The sequence below is a fragment of the Nannospalax galili genome, unplaced genomic scaffold (genome assembly GCF_000622305.1).
Source record: "Nannospalax galili isolate Female #2095 unplaced genomic scaffold, S.galili_v1.0 scaffold293, whole genome shotgun sequence".
Classification (NCBI taxonomy): domain Eukaryota; kingdom Metazoa; phylum Chordata; class Mammalia; order Rodentia; family Spalacidae; genus Nannospalax; species Nannospalax galili.
The window spans coordinates 11,971,538-11,977,537 of NW_008337147.1; positions in this window are offsets into that span (position 1 = coordinate 11,971,538).

Sequence of the window (6,000 nt, forward strand, 5' to 3'; positions counted from 1 at the left end):
TAATTCATGATTCCTGTGCTTAACTGCTTAATATTCTGTAATTTATTTTAGAATTTGGTTTTGTGTTGCTGTCCTTAATTTTCCTTCTTGATACTATACTCTCCTATCATATTGAGATGTCTTGAATATCTATTCATTTTTATTAACAAGTCAAATAAAAATTGGCCTTAATTGCTGTTTGTGGAGGCATAAATTTTTTGTTTTTTGCTTTTTTGTTTTTTAAAAATTATTTATTTAATAACCACATAATTAGAAGTAGTGTTTCATTACAAAATCATTGACATATTCAGTAACAAAACAGATCAAAGAAGCATGTCTCTCATAATTGGCTGCGAATTTTTAGGTTCACAGTTGAATTAATAGTTACACAATATTGTACTCAGTATAAACCCTATAAATCTGAAATTGAATCAAGTTTTAACCTTTAAAAAAGATCTCCATTTCATTTTAAAATATATTGTTTAATACAGAAAAACTCATTTTTAAAGCAACTGATGCTTAGATGTTTCCACATGCATCTCTAATCTCTATATATCTGACTATTACTAGTCATAGTGGGTTATATTCTGAGATCCTTGGCACCTGAGAATAGATATAAAGTCATGAGGTAGATTTCAGTGGTAATGTTTTTCACATCTATTAATTAACATAAAGCCAAGTTTTATGCTTCTTCCTCAGATATAACTCATTTTTTGTTGCTTTTTAATGTATATTTTATACAGAACATCCCAAACAATCTTACTCATCATTATAACCACATTCCAAATGGTACCTTCCCAACCCCTCCCAACACACACTGGAGCCCATATGCTCTATCATCTCTGTTACTGTCCACAATGTTGTCAGTGCTCTTTCTCACCTAGCAGTAATCAGAAGCTAATATTTCTTTAGATAAGACTGGTGTCTACTGTTGATTTTCTCAGTTCTATGCTGGGTTACTGTCTGAGAGTCTCTTGTGCCAGCCTGGCCAACAACTCAAAGGAAGGTGTCTCCTGTCTGGCATTGTTTCTTGTTATGTAGCCTTTAGCTATACATATGTAACCTGAAAGAATTATTTTGATCTCTTTAATCATTGGTTATACTTTTCTTTTGGGTGTTTAAGACGATAAAGTTGTCCCAGGTTAACAATTTTATCGTTACTTTCAAGGTTGTTTGAGGATCTGTTCCTCAGGGATCACATGGGCTTGGGAGGAAAGCCTGGCTCCTTTCTTTTACCAGTTCCATCTATGTGAAGATAAGTCGAAGGTCCTGCTTGACTGTGGATGGCTTCACTTGGAAGCGTGGAGGATATTTTTCCTCTGTGTTGACCCTCTTCTTTGTAGACTGGACACTGCTTCAAGTCCATCTGGTGGGGTCTCCATGGCTTCCTTCATCAAGAGGGCAGGTGACCCACCAGTTACAAGACATTTTGTGAGATACTCCATAGTCCTCTGGAACTGTGTTGACCTTGGAGGGTGTCCTAGTTTGTTCTTTGCTGTGACAAAATACTCTGACCAGTACCAACTTGGGGATGAAAGGGTTTACTTAGCTTATATATCCTGAGGGGGCACAGTTCATCTGGGAGCCCAATGTCAGAAATCAGGGCAGGAACCTGGAAGCAGGACCTGGAGCACAGGCCATGGAGGAATGCTGCTTACTGGCTTGCTCCCCTGGCCCCTGCTCAGCTTATTCTGTAATGCAACACAGGACCACCTGCCCATGGGTGGCACCACCCACAGTGGGCTGGGCCCTCCTACATCACTCAACAATCAAGAAGATGCCCCATGGACATGGCCACAGGCCAGTCCAATGAAGTCAATTCCCCAGTTGAGGCTCCATTAACCCAGGTGTGTCAAGTTGACACTAAAGCTATCTAGAACAATTAACCCCTTGTCAACTTGACACACAAAGACATCACTATTAAACCATAACCTTTACAATTCTTGTCCGCATGATACAATGTTAACATTAATATCATAACATAAGACAGTACAACCTTAAATACTCCACAGTCCTTAAAAAAATCCAAACACTTAAAAGTTCATGGTATCTTTTAAAAGTCTCTAATTGTGGGTGGGCTTCTGTAAAATCCAAAACAAGTACTGTCTTATTTCAAAGGGAAGAATTGGGCGCACTTAAGCAAAACAAAAGTCCAGAAAAGTAGCTCAAGGCTGGACATTTGGGATTCATTCACGATCTTCTGGATATCAAAGGGTTCTGGCAGCTCCATTTCTCTGACTGCCATCCACAGCACAAACAGCTGGTCTTGCAGATGCAGGCCAGCTCCACTCCACACCTACTGTGGTATTTGGTGGTCCAACCACGGTCCTGGCATCTCCAAAAGCTGGGGTCACCACTGAAACTGAAGCTACACCTTCATCAGTGGCCTCAGATTCTCTCCATGGCCCCTTCAATCCTGGGATCTTCATTGCAACTGAAGCTGCACTTTCACCTATGGCCTTTCCTGGCCTCTCACAGTGCCAAGCCTCAGCTGCTTTCTATGTCCCCTTCACACTTTCAACACTAGAAACATGTAGGAGACTTTTACACATTACCAAGTCCAGGCTCCAGCTAGAGACAGAGGTTTGGGTCCCCTTTGTGTGCTGATCCTGAGGAAATACCCCCCAGAAGATTTCACCACAGTGATGCTGGTCTCTTGTTACTTACAGCTGATTTTTCAGCCCCAGCTAACCAGCATTAATTGTCCCAGTAAAGCAAGGTTTTACTTCAAGTTCTGGTCTCTTATTAATAACAGCTGATTCTTCAACCCCAGCTGATGAGAACACACAAATTCTCAGCTCAAAACATCATACAAACAGCCTTAAATGTCTCTGGTTCCCTTTGAAGCTTCACAAGCCAGGCCTCCATTGTCCACACCTCTTTCAGCATAACTGTTCCAAGCTCCACAGCAACAAACTCTAAGCACTCAATGGCTTTTCCAGCCCAAAGTTCCAAACACTTCCACAATCCTCCTTAAAACAAGGTCAGGTCTGTCACAGCAATACCCCACTCCTGGTACCACTTTCTGTACTAGTTCGTTCTTCTTTGCTGTGACAAAATACTCTGACCAATACCAACTTGGGGAGGAAAGGGTTTATTCAGATTACATATCTCTGGTCACAGCTTTTCTGGGAGCCCAAGGTAGGAACTCAGGGCAGGAACCTGGAAGCAGGCGCTGGAGCACGGGCCATGGAGGAATGCTGCTTACTGGCTTGCTCTCCTGGCCCCTGCTCAGCTTGCTCTCTTATGCAATACAGGACCACCGGCCCAGGGGTGGCACCACCCACAGTGGGCTGGGCCCTCCCACATCACTCAACAATCAAGAAGATGCCCCATGGACATGGCCATAGGGAAGCCAATGAAGGCAATTCCCCAATTGAGGCTCCCTCACCACAGGTATGTCAAGTTGACACTAAAGCTATCCATCACAAAGGGCAAGGGGCAAAAACTGCCCTTTAAGTCACTCTGACCAGATTAGTATAGGCCTCAAAGTCTGGCTGTTAAACATCCAAGAAGGTTAGTTCCACCAGTCTAGTACTTTTAATTATCATGTGCTGTGTAGATAAAGCTTGGGAAAAGACCAAGGTTCTTGGATAAACCTTGCCTAGACATGCATTATATTCCTTGAGCTTGTTATATGTATAATTTATCAGTAGGTTTTTGGACTAATATGGTTACCTCTGTTTTGTTTTGTGTTTTGTTTTGTTTTGTTTTAAGCTAGCTAGGCATTATTTATCTCTTGCATTGTCTAACTTTTCCACCAGGGTTTTCCCATTTAAAGTGCCCCCCCCATTATCCCCATTTCTTCCTTCATAATACCCCTCTCCTATGTTCCCACCTCTCTTGAGCTCCTTCTTTCCCTTTATCCCAAAGTTTTCTTGTATAACTCCCCCCACTAAAATAGCCCTATTTTATCCATATCTTCTTTATTAACACTTGTTCTACTGTTCTCTTTCAGAATCTTTCTTTTCCTTTATGCCCCTGGTTTCTTTTCATTATCCTGTTCCCTGTATTATGGATACATACTAACATATAAGGATTTTGTGCTATGATCCAAATATGAGTGATAACGTATATCATTTGTTTTTCTGTGTCTATGTTACTTCACTTAGTATAACAGTTTCTACTTCCATACATTTACATGCAAATTTCATGATTTCATCTTTCTTTACTGCTGAGTAAAATTCCATCATATAAATGAACCACCTTTTCATTATCCACTCATTAGTTGAGGGACACTTAGGTTGCTTCCAATTCTTAGCTATTGTGAAAAGAGCAGCAACAAACATTGATGTATAAGTGTCTCTGTAATAGGATGAATTCTTTGGGTGTATGCCAAGGAGTGGTATAACTGGGAAATGGTAGGTTCATTTTCAAGTTTTTAAGGTTTTCCCCATTGCTTGCCATAGGTGCTGAACAAGTTTGCAATCCCACCAGCAGTGGATGCGTGTTCCCCTTTGCCCACATCCTCTTCAACATTTGTTATCATTTGTTCTCTTGATCTTAGCCAGTCTTACTGTGGTAAGATGAAATCTTAAAGTGGTTTTAATTAGCATTTCTCTAATTTCTAATGATGTTGAACACCATTTAAGATGATTGTTAGACTTCTTTATTTCTTCCTTTGAGAACTCTCTGTTCAGCTCCTTCACCCTTCTTTTAATTGGGTTACTTCCTTTCCCTAGTCTTTGTTTTTGAGTTCATTATGTATTCTGGATGTAAAACCTCTGTCAGATGTGTAGCTGGTGAAGATTTTCTCCAATTCTGTGGGTTTTCTCTTCACTTCCTTGGTTGCTTCTTTTGATGTACAGAAATTTTTTAGTTTAATGAGGTCCCATTTGGTGATTCTTGACCATGTTTCCCGAGCAATTGATACCCGGTTTAGAAATTTCCTTCCTACACCTATATCTTGCAGGTTATTGGCAATGTTTTCTTCTGACAGTTTCAGTGTTTCAGGCTTCACAATGAGGTCTTTGATACATTTTGGGTTAACTTTTGTGCAAGGTGAAAGATAGGGCTTTAGTTTCATTCTTCAACAGGTGGAGATCCTGTTCTGCCAGCACCATTTGCTGAACATGCTGTCTTTCCTCCAGTGGATGTTCTTGGCCCCTTTGTCAAATATCAGATGGATGAAATTGCATGCACTCATATTTGGCTCTTCAATTTTGTTCCATTGATCTTTGGGTCTATTTGCGGGCCAGTGCCATATTTTTTTTTTTTATGACTGTGTCTCTGTACACTGTTTAAAGTCTGGTATAGTAATCCCCCCAACATTGCTCTTAGTGCTCAGGGGTGCTTTGGCTATTCGAAGTCTTTTGTGATTCCATATGAATCTTAGGATAGTTTTCTCCAATTCTGTAAAGAATGTCATAGGGATTTTTATTGGCTCTGCATTGAATCTATAAATGGCATTTGGTAAGATGGTCATTTTCACAATATTAATTCTTCCAATCCATGAGCACGGGTGGTCCTTCCATCTTCTGTCATCTTCCTCAATCTCTTTCTTTAAAGACTTAAATTTTTCATTGTAGAGGTCTTTAATGTCCTTTGGTCAGGATTATTCTGAGATATTTTATTTTATTTTTGTAGCCATTTTGAAAGGGACTGTTTCCATGTACTCTTTCTCTGATTGCTTGTTATCGGTATATAGAAAAGCTACAGACTTTTGTAGATTAATCTTGTAACTTGCTGCTTAACTGAAAGTGTTAATCCTTTCTAGGAGTTCTCTGGTGGAATTTTTGGTGTCTGTTAGATATATATCATATTGTCTGCAAAAAGGGATAAGTTAACCTCTTCTTTTCCAATTATTTCTCCTTTAATTTCCTTCTTTGGTCTTATTGTTGTTGCAAGAGATTCAAGCAGGATGTTAAAAAGGAGTGAAGATATTGGACAGCCTTGTCTGGTTCCTGATTTTAATGGGAATGCTTCCAGTTTTTCTCCATTTAGAATGATGTTGGCTGTGGGTCTGTTGTATATAGCTTTAATTGTGTTGAGGTATGTTCCCTCCAGTCCAATTCCCTCTAG